Source organism: Sorex fumeus, unplaced genomic scaffold, assembly GCF_029834395.1.
Source record: "Sorex fumeus unplaced genomic scaffold, SorFum_2.1 ptg000128l, whole genome shotgun sequence".
Lineage (NCBI taxonomy): Eukaryota > Metazoa > Chordata > Mammalia > Eulipotyphla > Soricidae > Sorex > Sorex fumeus.
This window is the reverse complement of record NW_026606185.1, coordinates 4859775-4873414: the sequence shown is the minus strand read 5'-3', so window position 1 is coordinate 4873414 and position 13640 is coordinate 4859775. Positions and strand designations below refer to the sequence as shown.

General features: G+C 38.4%; 1 protein-coding gene across 2 annotated transcripts in view; it reads right to left on the bottom strand.

The window, feature by feature from the left end:
• The window catches only part of SYNDIG1 (synapse differentiation inducing 1), a 204967-nt gene that overhangs the window by 155616 nt on the left and 35711 nt on the right, over window positions 1–13640 (bottom strand). Inside the window, exon 2 of one of the 2 annotated variants that reach the window (XM_056138169.1) lies at window positions 13167–13263. The exons of the other annotated variant lie outside the window; for it this stretch is intronic. The gene's annotated coding sequence lies outside the window, so the exon portion shown is untranslated. The remainder of the gene's footprint in view (window positions 1–13166; window positions 13264–13640) is intronic. 2 annotated transcript variants of the gene reach the window in all.

The following is a 13640-nucleotide window of genomic DNA, read 5'->3' as shown; positions in this document are numbered from 1 at the left end:
AGAGAGAGAGAGAGAGAGAGAGAGAGAGAGGGAGAAAATGATTTCTCTCTTATGAGGGATATAAAAAAACATAATGGTAAAATAATTACCACCCAAAGACAATGAAAATAAAGAACATGAGAACTGGTATTCAGTAGGAAACATGCCATATGGCTATGATGGAGAAAGTGTTCAGCCTGGAGGAGGTGGTGGTGCTAAAAGGTGGTAAAAGACGTATGTGAAACTCTCTCAGCAACAGGACTATAAATCACATTATGAAATAAATATTAAAAAGAATGTGCCTCTTGTATAAGCAGGGTTGGGAGTCAGCGGGGTTGGGAGTGGGCATTGGTGAAGGGATGTGGACATGTGAAGTGATCAGTGTTGAAACATTATATGTCTGAAACCCAATCACAAACAATTTTTTAACTTTACAGTGACTAAATTAATAATAAAATAAAAATATAAAAATTTAATCATGAGAGACTGGAGCGATAGCACAGCGGGTAGGGCATTTGCCTTGCACGCAGCCAACATGGCTGACACAGGTTCTATTCCCAGCACCCCGTATGGTCCCCTGAGCAACGCCAGGAGCAATTCCTGAGTGCATGAGCCAGGAGTAACCCCTGAGCATCGCCGGGTGTGACCCAAAAAGCAAAAAAAAAAAAAAAAAAAAATTTAATCATGACAAAGAAGGAAAGAAAACGACTGCCTTCAAACTATTCATCCATGTTATAATCTCCCAATTTATTTCTGTTTACTTTATTGTAAATTACAAAGTTTATATACTCTATAATTATATAATATCTGAATTATATATTTAAACTATAAGATTTCATTATTATTGTTGCTTTGCACAGTTCCTACTGGTTTACATTTATCTTTATATGTAGGTATACTCAGTGAAAAACCTTACATATTGTCAATTATCAGGAACCACTGATGATGAGAGGTTTCACTAGATTATTGTTTTAGATGAAAAGAAGAAAGTTTCCTTTCTTTCTACATACTTCAGAATACATCAAAGTACATATTATACTGTAACCTAACGATGCACAAAGTTCCTGATGAAGTAAGCCAGACCATCTTGTATATCTTTACATTCCATTCCCATACATTCCACCTCCTCTTTCTCAATATATCTAAATTTAGTCAGGCTTACACAGTAACCTGTTAGGTATTTTTTTAACCTCATCTAAGCATAGCAAGGCACAGTTCATCTGTAACAAAGAACCACTGCATTGTGACATGCTGACCCCAGCCCACCTCACTTAGTTCCTAGCTGTTTGCAGGTATGACACAGCCTTGCTTGCAGGGCCGCATCTTTGGAACTTCCTCAAGACTCTGGTCAAGCTCTGACAGACCAGTCCTCCTGAACCTCAATTCTACTGTTCCATTTCTGGTTTTCTGAGGAATGTTCATATCATTTTTCAAAACGGTTGGACCAGTCACATACCCACCAACAATGAATGAGACTCTCTTTCTCTTCTATCCATGGCAGCACAGGTTGTTCTTTCTGGTGTGCAACAGTGTCCTTTAATTTTTTTTTAATAATTGAGATACTGTGGTTTGCAAAACTGCTAATAATGACTTCTCATGCACATGATTCCAGCACCATATCCATCACAGATGTACTTAAAACAGGTACCTTTTAATTCAGCTCTGGATCAGTTCTCCCATTTGCTGCCTTACAAACTTTTTTTCTACTTGTTGTGTATCTTTAGGTTCTAGAGATGAGAGAGATCACAAACTATTTTCTGTCATCTCTGGTCTGATCTACATTACCTCCCCCAGATGTCTTCTTTTTATTTATTTGTTTATTTATTTATTTATTTATTTATCTTTTTGGGTCACACCCAGAGATGCACAGGGGTTACTCCAGACTCATGCACTCAGGAAGTACTCCTGGCAGTGCTCGGGGGGACCATACGGCATGCTTGGAATCGAACCTGCATCGGACACATGCAAAGCAGATGCCCTACCTGCTGTGCTATTGCTACAGCCCCACTACTATCTTAATAAATTGTATAATCTAAGGCCAAGGTGTTGTAATAGTTCAGCACAGATGATTTAGTTGTTTCATCTCTGCATTGCAGAGTAAGATTATACTTTTTTTGTTCTTCTCCTCTGGCTTATGCACTTAACAGAGGTGTGCATAAGTAATATTTTCAAAGTAATATTTTTTTTTTGTTTTTTTGTGGGGCCGAAGTAATAGCATAGCGGGTAAGGCATTTGCCTTGCATGCGGCTGACCCTGGTTCAATATCTCCACCCCTCTCGGAGAGCCCGGCAAGCTACCGAGAGTATTCCGCCCTCAGGGCAAAGCCTGGCAAGCTCCCTGTGACATATTAGATATGCCAAAAACAGTAACAAGTCTCACAATGGAGATGCTACTGGTGCCCACTCTAGCAAATTGATGAACAATGGTAGAACAGTGCTACAGTGAACCTTTACTCAGAAAATCCTCTAGCATGAGTAAATTACTAAATGAGCTTCACTAGCAGTAATTACAACCTAAGTTTAATGTAGATGTGATATGACTAGGGAAAGAGAGAGAAGAGATATAGTGAAAACATGAATGAGACAGACACAGTATAAGTGAGTGGAGAAAGGGGAAGGAATTAGAAGGAAGGCAAGAGAAATATATAACGTACTAAGCAGACGCAGAGTTTTATGAGTAATATAAACTGTTCAATGGGTAGGGCATTCGCCTTACACGCGGCCAACATGGCCGACCCGAGTTCGATTCCTCCGCCCCTCTTGGAGAGCCCGGCAAGCTACCGAGAGTATTCGATATGCCAGACACAGTAACAACAAAGTCTCCAATGGAGACGTTACTGGGCCCGCTCGAGCAAATATAATAAATTAATATAAATTAAATTTATTTATATAGCAAAGTGGGTAGGGTGTTTGCCTTGAATGCGACCGACGCGGGTTCAATTCCTCTGTCCCTCTCGGAGAGCCTGGCAGCTACTGAGAGTATCCCGCCCTCACGGCAAAGCCTGGAAAGCTACCCATGACGTATCCGATATGCCAAAAACAGTAACAACAAGTCTCACAACACAATGTGTTGTGAGACTTTACTGGTGCCCACTTGAGCAAAACGATGAACAATGGGCAGACAGTGCTACAATGCAGTGCTACAGATGAATATAAATTATTAAAGGTTCAGAGAAGTCACAGGCTCCCTCTCTGTCAATCAATCATAAAGCTACACACTGGGCTGGTTCCTGCTAGGACCCATTTTCTGGGAAAGGGAAAAAACAAAACTGTAGCAACGTTTCTTATATTCCCAAGTTCAAGAAATGAATTGGAAGTGAGAAAATGGTTAGTTCATTATCCGTATAAGTATCTACAAAAAGACTTAAGGTGCTACAGAAATTACAAGTCACGCAAGTCACTTTCTCTTGTTTATGCAAATGATATTTTTACCAAACCTAAGATTTCCTGAAAGAAGGAAAAATATGAAATTTTAAAAGATGGTTATTTATTTATATTTTTAAATAATTGAATGTTATTGCATATAGGAAAACATTAAAGATTAAATATTAAAGATTCATAAACAAATGCATGATCTCACTGGTTGCATCCTTCGTACACCTTCTAATTAATTAATATAATAAACTCTCGGACTAATTCTAGGACCTTCACTTTAAACACAGGCAGATTTTAGCCTGAGGAACACATGTGAAAAAACATTAGCTGAAATTAATTTATCAGAATTCCGACTTTGAGAAAATGAGTCTCATTTCAACTAAGCATTCTAAGATGTTAATGATGCTAATAGATCAAATTTAATCCTCTGGCCATTTACTCTTTAGTTATTCTCTTTCAGTCAGTGATGGCTTTCATTAACTTAATGAAGGCCAAATAACACAAATTGGAACAAAGAACAAGTTTCAGGGAATCCTAAGGGTGAATCTTGGTATAAGCCAGGGTATGTTTGGACTGCTAAACGTAAAAGGGAGAAGCTAATCCTCATTCCAGGTCAGCAGACAGTTTTCTTAATAGTAACTGGCTTTTTTAAAAAGATAAAAATTTTTAACATTTTGTGGTCTGTGCTATTTATGAGTAAAAACACAGAGCTAACAGATTTGCTCAAGCCAGGCATATGGAAATGAGTCATTTGACAACTCTGCAGCTCTTACAAATCAGAGCTCAGCAGGAAACCAGAGGCTGAGGCATAAGCAAGCCAACCCACAGCTACTACTTCTGCAGGAGCTAGAGAAGACTTCTTTTTGGAGCAAGGAATTTCTATTTGACAAAAACATTTCACTGTTAGTTAAACCCTCAGAAGAAAGAAAGTGGGAAACAAGCCCTGCTATTTATTTTTACTTCCAAGGGGACGTGGAAAATAATCATAAACCAAATTTCTGCACAAGAAACCAACTACAGTAGCAAAAATATCTTCAGTCTTTGGTTTTGAGCTAGTACCACTTTCTTACCATTGTAAGTTTCATACCCTCTTAGAACCTTGCCTACTAAACTATTCAACTGCTAAACTGTGTTTCTTCACAGCATCACATCCAAACCTGTTTCTTTCCCAATAATTCCTCGTAATTATTTAGCACAATTCACCATCCCTTAAGAATCTCCATCCTCCTAACAAGACTGCTCTTCAGAGATTTCATGTAGTTCTCTCATTTTGCTGTAATGGCTAAACCACAACCTATCTACTTTATTACTGATGTACTCCTATTGGTCTTTAGCTGGTGGATTTTGATACAGAAAAAAACACAAAGTCAGACACACATACACACACACACACACACACACACTCACACTGCACCATATAACTACAGATTACAAATACCAACACAGGAATGAGAATTATGATTCAAGAGACAAAATGTGAGATTTAGTAGAGAATACATTCCCCCACTCAAATTTTGTTCCTATTTTAGATCTGCTAAAACGCAGCACTGGTTTTAGATCTACTTGCCAGATCTTCAAATTATTTTCTATGAGAAATATGCTTTAACAATTGAGGCAGACAACACAACGTGAAATTTTCCTGCAGCAAAGCATCAAAGTCTGTTTTAAAATATAGCATAAATTCCTTCAAAGGGATATCTGAGTTCATAATAAGGCAAGAGAAATCTGCAGGGACAATAATTAGAGAAAGAAATAAATACTTACAGAGCTGCTACTGATGCATCCTTGGGAACAGAGTACAGTGTTGATAAACAAGACCTGAGTTTTAATGTTCATCATTGAGAGAAAACAGGCTCTGAGTGTCCTCAAGGAAGAAACAGAAGCTGAGACCCCTATTTAAAGATGGGAAATTCAAAGAATAACATGTCCATTAAAGTTAAGAGTGAAAATCTGGTTTAACTGCTGCTGATCTTTGGAGACAGGTAGAGAAAGAGCTTTATGAGCAATGAGTCTGCAGGTTGGAAGATGGCATTCACATCCTAGTGATCCATCTTTTCTGCTCAGTCATAAGAAGCAATTTTTATAGGAAAAAAGAATAAGGAAATACATTTTTTGCAAAGGTGGGTTGCATGCAGTCTGATAGATGCCAGCATGATCAATCAATATTCTCATGGGCTGGTTACCTGAGCTACACTTAAGTGTACCTGAAAATTTATACTGAGATTTCTGACTAGCACTTAGTTGTTTTTTTTTTTTGTTTTTTTTTTTTTGCTTTTTGGGTCACACCCGGCGATGCTCAGGGGTTACTCCTGGCTCATGCACTCAGGAATTGCCCCTGGCGGTGCTCAGGGGACCATATGGGGTGCTGGGAATTGAACCTGTGTCGGTCATGTTGGCTGCGTGCAAGGCAAACGCCCTACCCGCTGTGCTATTGCTCCAGCCCAGCACTTAGTTTTTAATCTTAATTATATTTCTGATTAAGAAGCACATTCTCAACATTTTCAACTATTTTGCCGGGAGAGCTTGCTAATTTTAATTTTGAATTTAAATTTTAATTTATATTGGCCAGTTTCAGAAATACTGTCTGGAATCACCATGCCAGTCAGTGAGAGAGAAAACAGAAGCTTGGTCATAGATATAAGAGAGCGATCCTATTGGAAATTCAGTATCATGTGAAACTGAGCTTTGAATTTTAGAATTTGTATTGTAATAAATTTCTAAACTAAGAAACTATCATAGAAATTGGCCTAAAGTAGTTTATTCTTAGGGGACGACATCTTCAGCCATAATTTTCACTAGAAGTCTAGTCAGAGGGAAATATTTTAAGAAAATGAAATCTTCCAAGAAAAAAATCCACCACAATACTAAGTCAGTAAATAGAGAAGCTTTCCCAGTAACTTAAAATAATAAAGAAATAATATAAGTGATCAAATAAGTCTCTTAAAGACATTTAAGTTCTATGAGAAGGAATTTTTAAATTCAAATAAGGAAAGTATATTACCAAAATTTATAAGGTATGTTGGAACTTCCTGACATAAAAAACAGTACCGAGGGGCTGGAGCAATAGCACAGCGGGTAGGGTGTTTGCCTTGCACGCAGCCAACCCAGGTTCCCAGGTTCGATTCTCAGCATCCCATATGGTCCCCCGAGCACCGCCAGGAGCAATTCCTAAGTGCATGAGCTAGGAGTAACCCCTGTGCATCGCCAGGTGTGACCCAAAAAGAAAAAAAAAAACAGTACCGAATTTGAATATGATGGTTGAGTTCATGTACAAACTGAATATGTCTTATATGGAACCAATGACATAACTAAAATTCAACATAAGACAGAAAACATGAAAGACATGAGAAGGTAGGAAGATGAAATGAAGAATGCCTTCAATCAATAAAATTCCTTAAAAAAACAATTAATAAAATTTCCCATAAAGTCAAGAAATTTTAGAATGAAAGTATCAAAAATGGGGAATCAACAATGTCTAAAGAGATTTGAAAGTTGGAGGGATACTATGGGGATGAAAGTACTTGCCTGGCATGTAGCTAAGTCCTATTAAATTACTGGAATTCCATATGGTCCCTTGAGCACCACCAAGAGTGGCATCTAAACACAGATCCAAAAACTCACCTCAAATACCATTGAGTATGTATGGATGCACCAACCTCCTCCCACTAAACAATATTTTTGAGAATTTATCCAAGCAGAGAAATATGTGAATTTGTAGATTCAGAAATAGACAATGCAATTATTCCACAACTTCATTTGTATACTAAAGCAACATAAAAGCATTATTTTAATCAGAAAAATATATTACAGGAAAAAGTTAAGCCAAGTATATATTTTCAACGATAGCATGAACAGTAGAATTTGTACAATAAAGAATGCATTTTAAAAGTTAAGAGTGATATCCAAGCACACAAATAAAATTATCCTTATTTATCCAACCTATTTAGTTGAGAGAGAAGATGAATATGTGTTTAAAGAGAAATATAGCAAAATATTTCATAATGACAGAAAATTGAATGGGGCATTCAATGGGGCTGTAGAGATAGTACAGTGTGTAGGGCACATGTCTTGCACATAGTTGACCTGGGTTCAATTTCTGGCGCATCGTAAGTTCTCTGAATGCCTAGCAGGAGTTATCCCTAAGCACAGAGCAAGGAGAGCCCTGAGCACCACCATATGTGTATGTACACTGAATTCCTGGAATTATTAGGATACAATATGTGCACTAGGGTTATTGCAAAAATTATTGAACTCAAGAAGATAGTGTAAACTAATATTTCAGAGATATAGCACAGCGGGTAGGGCATTTGCCTTGCACGCAGTCAACATGGCCGACCCGAGTTCAATTCCTCCACCCCTCTCGGAGAGCCCGGCAAGCTATCGAGAGTATTTGATATGCCAGACACAGTAACAACAAAGTCTCCAATGGAGACGTTACTGGGCCCGCTCGAGCAAATCGATGATCAACGGGAGGGCCTTTTACTGATATTTAGGGTTATTGAATCATTTGTTCTTCCCTCAGGAATTAAATAGAAAAATAAGTATTAATGTCAAAGAAATTTGGGCACTCCTGGTAGATGCTGAAATTTTCTGCCAGTTTACACTGCAGAATAGAATATGGAATCCAACCTCAAGGACTGGCTTCCTTCAAGTGCTTTCAGGTAGGGGAAGGAGAGAGAAAAGACTACTCTAGAGAGAAGTCTTGACCATCGTGAACTGAAGTAGAGCATGAATGTGCCAACCCTTACATTAGCTGTAATTCTGAACACAGCACACTTCATCTCCCACAATCCATGTGCAGGACTTACACTGACTATCATTGTGAGCATGATACTTTAAGAAATGAAGCAAGCACCAACAGGCTACCCTTCCTTTCTGCTCATACCACACTCCAACTTCCTGTGCTGCCTGCAATCACTTCCCACAAAAGTATACCTGAACCCAAATTTCTGCCTCAGAAGTCTCTAGACCAGTTCCTCCTTTATCCTTTATACCCACCAAATTGAAGGAGGAAACATACTACAGGCTGCCTATCTTCAGCCCAATTTCATTCTTTTGCTCACTTGTATCTGCCCTTCATATGTAATTTAGGATCAATAAGGTGCAATCATTGTCAAGTCTGGAACTAGTATGGTCTCTGAGACACATGATGACTTGACTTTGAAGATCTGGGAAAAGCCACTGGCCTGGAAGTCATGGGAAGAGACTAAACAAGCGGCAGTGAGACCAACAGGCCCTTTTTGCCAGGTGAGGACAATCTCTGGGCTATACCTAAAGGGATATTTCCTCTCTAGTAATCAGGTCATTTTGGATCTTCCAGATAAGGAACATTTTTGATATTTGCTAATGTTCTACCCAGTTAATGTTAAATATTCTCAAGTTTAGGATTTGAGGTCATATTTTCCCAATTTCCAAAGGATAATGTAACATTTTTTCAGAATACTGGATACCTTTAACACTGGTGGTATCAGGAAAATGTTGTTTCGTTCCCATGACATTGGGGGAAGGGAGCATTTTTATCTCCTAAACTTGATTTCTTAACAACTTGAATGTGTTATCTCACTTATATCTTCCTTCTCTGAATTTGTGGGAGTGCTTCTGCTTGGGCAAATGGCATGTTTTAAATAAAGGCTTAACCATCCCTTATCCAATGTGCCATTGATCTTAAAACTTGCTCAAAATAGGGATTCCGGATTGGTGGGCCCTTTCCTGGTAGCACTGGACAATTCACATGGTTCCAGGTACAGCTTTGTTAGCTTAGTTAACTATTTAACCAAAAAATAGAAAATCATACTTTCTGTCAAGGTTGTTTATGAATAGAACCTGGTGAGGCTGAAAGAAAGTATTTTGGAAAGACCAAGGCATCTTGATGATGAAGATAGTTATGTCAGACCCCAAGCCTTAGGGTCAATATTTAAGATTCCATTACAGCCCTGCTAATATGGGACTTACACTGTGATTCTGGTATAAAAAAGCACCTCCGTCTAACAAGTCAATTTAAAACCTGCCTCTGATTGTGTACTAAACCATAGGTTTTTCAGAATATGGAGAATTAGACAACACTCACTTAAGAAATATTGAATATGAATGATTTAATAACATTTAACTCTCTTCAGACTTTTAAAAATGTGTTTCCTGGGACCAGAGAGGCACTGCAAGGGGTAAGCTGACCATGACATGAAATCCTGGAATTTCATATGGTTTCCCAGAACTCCCAGGAGTGATCTCTGAGTACAGATCAAGCAGAAGCCTGAGAACCAGTGGGTGTGGCACAACTCCCTCCCAATCCCCCAAACAAAAGAAAACTTTCTAGTTCTAAAGGTATGCTCTAACCCCTTACCTTGCACTTAAATTTCTAATTCTAGAATTCACAAGCTATACTGCACTCTGATGCCTAAGACATAGTCTCCTAAGGAGAATGCTGAGAAGTTTCTCCAGTCAGCAGAAATACTCTAACCAGGTTAGTGAAGTGAATTATGAAACAAACATGGGCTAAGAAACCTGAGAGCCTATTAAATTCAAATTTTAAAAATAATGCAATATTAGTACAAGCAATGTCAAGGTATTAAGAAAGAGATGAGGATGCCTGAAATTCACTAATTTTTAGTCACAAGGTTGAGTGACTATCAGATCTAGGAGAAGGATATGTAGAAACTCAGTTTGATTACAGGGCCATGTCATGGCCCTCCACTTCATGTAAAAAACTATGGTCTTAATATGAGCCCACAAGAAATTTTTCACAGATCATCATGACTAACCTCTCAAAAACCTGTGACTCATTGACAACTTCCTTTTTTTTTCTTTTAATTTTCCCTCCCACCCCCCATCCCCCCATCCCACAGCAACTTCCTTCTTTTGGAGGTAATATCCCCCATGACTCCCTGAGTATACCTTCTCCTGCTGTTCAGGCTCCCCTATCCAGGTATTCCCACTCACTCATTGCAGATCATCCTCCTCTGCTCAGTGTTGAACTTAAATTACTTATTAATAATCTTATAGCCTCTGGTGCCAATAATCAAGTTCCAGTGATCAACAAATCCAACAGAATCTTAATTTTTCAAAAATTTCAAATTGAACATGCACCAAATTCTGTTGATTCTCCAAACCCTGTAAATCCCTGACTGTGAACTGTCCTCCTCCAATTCCTATCAACCTGTGCAGCTCCAGAGAGACTGTCTTAGCCATCACCTACTCCTATGCAGCAAAATGTAATCTTAACAATCCTGCTGATTCTTCAGTCTATTTCAGTCAAAAATATTGTCAGCTGCCACTCAGGCTACTCCAACACTGTTCCCTCCCACTGCTATTTCCAATGTAACAATTACAATTTGAGCCAGAAATTCCATTGCTCTTCAGACATTCCAGTGTAAATTCCTCCAGTGACATTATACCTGGGGTACAGACCAAAGTCTTTTCCATAACCCATGAGTACTAACATAAGACAGTCCCTGCTTAATAATTTCAATTTCTTGATCCATCTTCCCCACAAACCACAGCAAAGAAAACTTTCTGTTCTCTAATCACTTTTTAAAACTAAAAGCTAATTTTCATGAAGTACAGATTTCCCACTTAGATCTTGATTCACTCAAAAAAATCTGAAATCTCTGAAATTTAAGTACTTTTCTGCTCCAAAGCATTAAAAGTTAAACTCAGGAACTCAGCTCTCAAGTATCCCACTGGGTCCACAGATATTCAACCAGACTAACCAATTCATGGGGAGTTTTAGGATAAACCCATCTGGTTTGCATGAGCTTCTTCATTTTGATCCACTCTCATCCTATTTTATTTCGATGTATTCACTTAAATATCTTTGTCATGCATGTGGGTTTTTATGTGCACCTTTATTTAATCACTAGATGACATATACCAAAAATTATGTTGCACAGGGACAGATCATCAGAGATATTCCAAGAATGTCTGGATAACATAAAACTACTCTTAATTGTATCCTGCTTTGTAAGAAACAAGGCTTAAATAAAATTGCTTAAATAATTCATTTAATAAATATAGATACCTGCCCTAACCTATGTGCTATTCTGCCTTTCTCAGGGCTGGAGGAATGTTGGGGAATCAGCCAGAAGTCTCTGTTTGTGTGAAGCTTTTGCTTCACTTAAATATGGAAGGTAGATAGTGAGTTTCATGAGATATTTTTGTAGGTAAGAGTGATGGACTAGGTGGAAAGGTAAGGGAGATGGAAGGCATGGTGCAGAAGGCAGTCCCAGTGGCATTTCAGGGAGATTCTGTTCATTACAGTACAGCGTTGCTTCAATGAGAACTTTCTATCTTGTCTCAGTAACAGAAATAGATGAGCTTCTTATGGTCTATTTTTACACTTGGACACTATGAGTCATGTTTCTGACTGTGTTTCCCTCTTTTCAGTGCTGCTGATGCACTTACAGCCAGTTCTGGACATTAAATGTGTATATATTATAGATAGATAGATAGATAGATAGATAGATAGATAGATAGATAGATAGATCAGGATACTGGTCTCTCCTGAAACTTTCCCCTTAACCTGCAAGCATCACATGTATTTAGTTTGTTAGCCAATCTTTCTGTAGTGCTGAGTTTTTTCAAAATGCTGGGTGATAAACACCATGGATAAGCAATCTGTTTTTATTCAGGTAGATTTCCATCCTAAGCAACCATTATTCAGGAGATAGAAGGGAACTTGCTGCACAGACCTCAAGAAGAAGGAGCTGAGAAAAAAGGAAGAGGATCCTATATTCTTAGAAGCATCCACTGAAGATAGCAGAGCTCCCAAAACCTTTACCATGAATCTGGGACAAAAAACCACTCACACATTGAGGATAAATGATCCCCTAATTTTGGAAAGCAAGGGGATCATATGGATAATACTATGACTTTGAAAGGAACACTGCACATAATTTTGTCAATGTTCACATCCAAAAAAACTTAACAAGTCTCATTTTAAAGTCACAAAATACAAGTAAACACAAAGACATAACTCTCTTGAAGGTCCTTTCCAAGTACAAAAGAAGTGTATATCTGAAGACAATTTATAAATAATAGTTTCTGATGTTTTCCCTTATTTCAGAGACCTCTGCAATTTATTATCTTTAGTGACAGAGGACACTCTCAGGGGCTTCATAACTTCTTTACCAGAGGTCACATTTCAATTTACTGTGATGGAAAAACAATTGATTTGGAAAAGAAAATCAGATTGTTCCTTAGAAGTTTTAAATAAGACATCTTAGAAATAATGCTTGCTCTTAAGAGTGACTAAAATTGTAGTTGGAGACAAATGAATGATTGTTTTGAAAGTTGTGTTCTTTCCGATTAGATTGTATAGAAGATTTCATTTGTAAGGAACTGGAGAGAGTCTATCAAAGCCTGGAATGTGATTCACACTAAAAGGCTTAAACATAGTATGAATCAGAGTGGCAGCAGCAGTGCTCCAGCAAAGCCACTTAGTAGAGGGCACTGCTTCCCAGTCAGACATGGCGAATGCTCCACTCATCTTGGGCAGAATTCACTTAGAAAGAGGTGCATACTCCCCACTGGCCTTCCAGTTCAATAGAGCTATGATTCTTGTGTCCCTGCTGCTGATGCTTGGAATTTTCCTGTTAACAGGACCGATTGGAGTTTAAATAGTTAGGGAGATGGCTCCAGAAAACATTGGACAGGTGGAGGTAAATGAGGTGGGAAGTAGAGAGAACCCATAAGAAAGTGTGGTCTATTAAGCCTGTGTCTGCTGCAGGCAGCTGAAGCCAAGAAGACAATGTAGAATAAAAACTCAGAATTATTTAAATTGAGGAACTAGGGAACTACAGCACTTCTATACCAACTCACTGTCCATTACTGGAGCTGCTTTTGGAGTCTCCACTATTTGGTCATGGTAGCTTGTCCCCATAGGAGCTGAGTTGTCTTCCATTGTTGGCAAGGACTCCTAGGCAGAAAGTCATCATTGTTATCTGTGAGAAATTTGGGGCTTGCAGAAGTGAGTGTATTGAAGATACACTCTCTTAGACATAAACATCTGCATGAGAGACACCATGAGTAGAATCCTTGAACAGTTTATATTAATACACAGATAATGTCAGGTGTGCCCTAGCCACTCTGTCACATGTTACTATCATTTATTTTCAGAGTGGAAACTGAGGTTCAAATAAAAGTTATCAGTCACTAATGAACAGACAGCTCAAAAGTGGAAAAGTTGGAGTCTGAACCAGCCAAGCCAGCCTCGGAGCTCCTGTCTCCAATCTGCTCTATTGAGAATCTCATTAAGAATGTAGTGAAAATGGACAGATACTATTTGTGCATAGC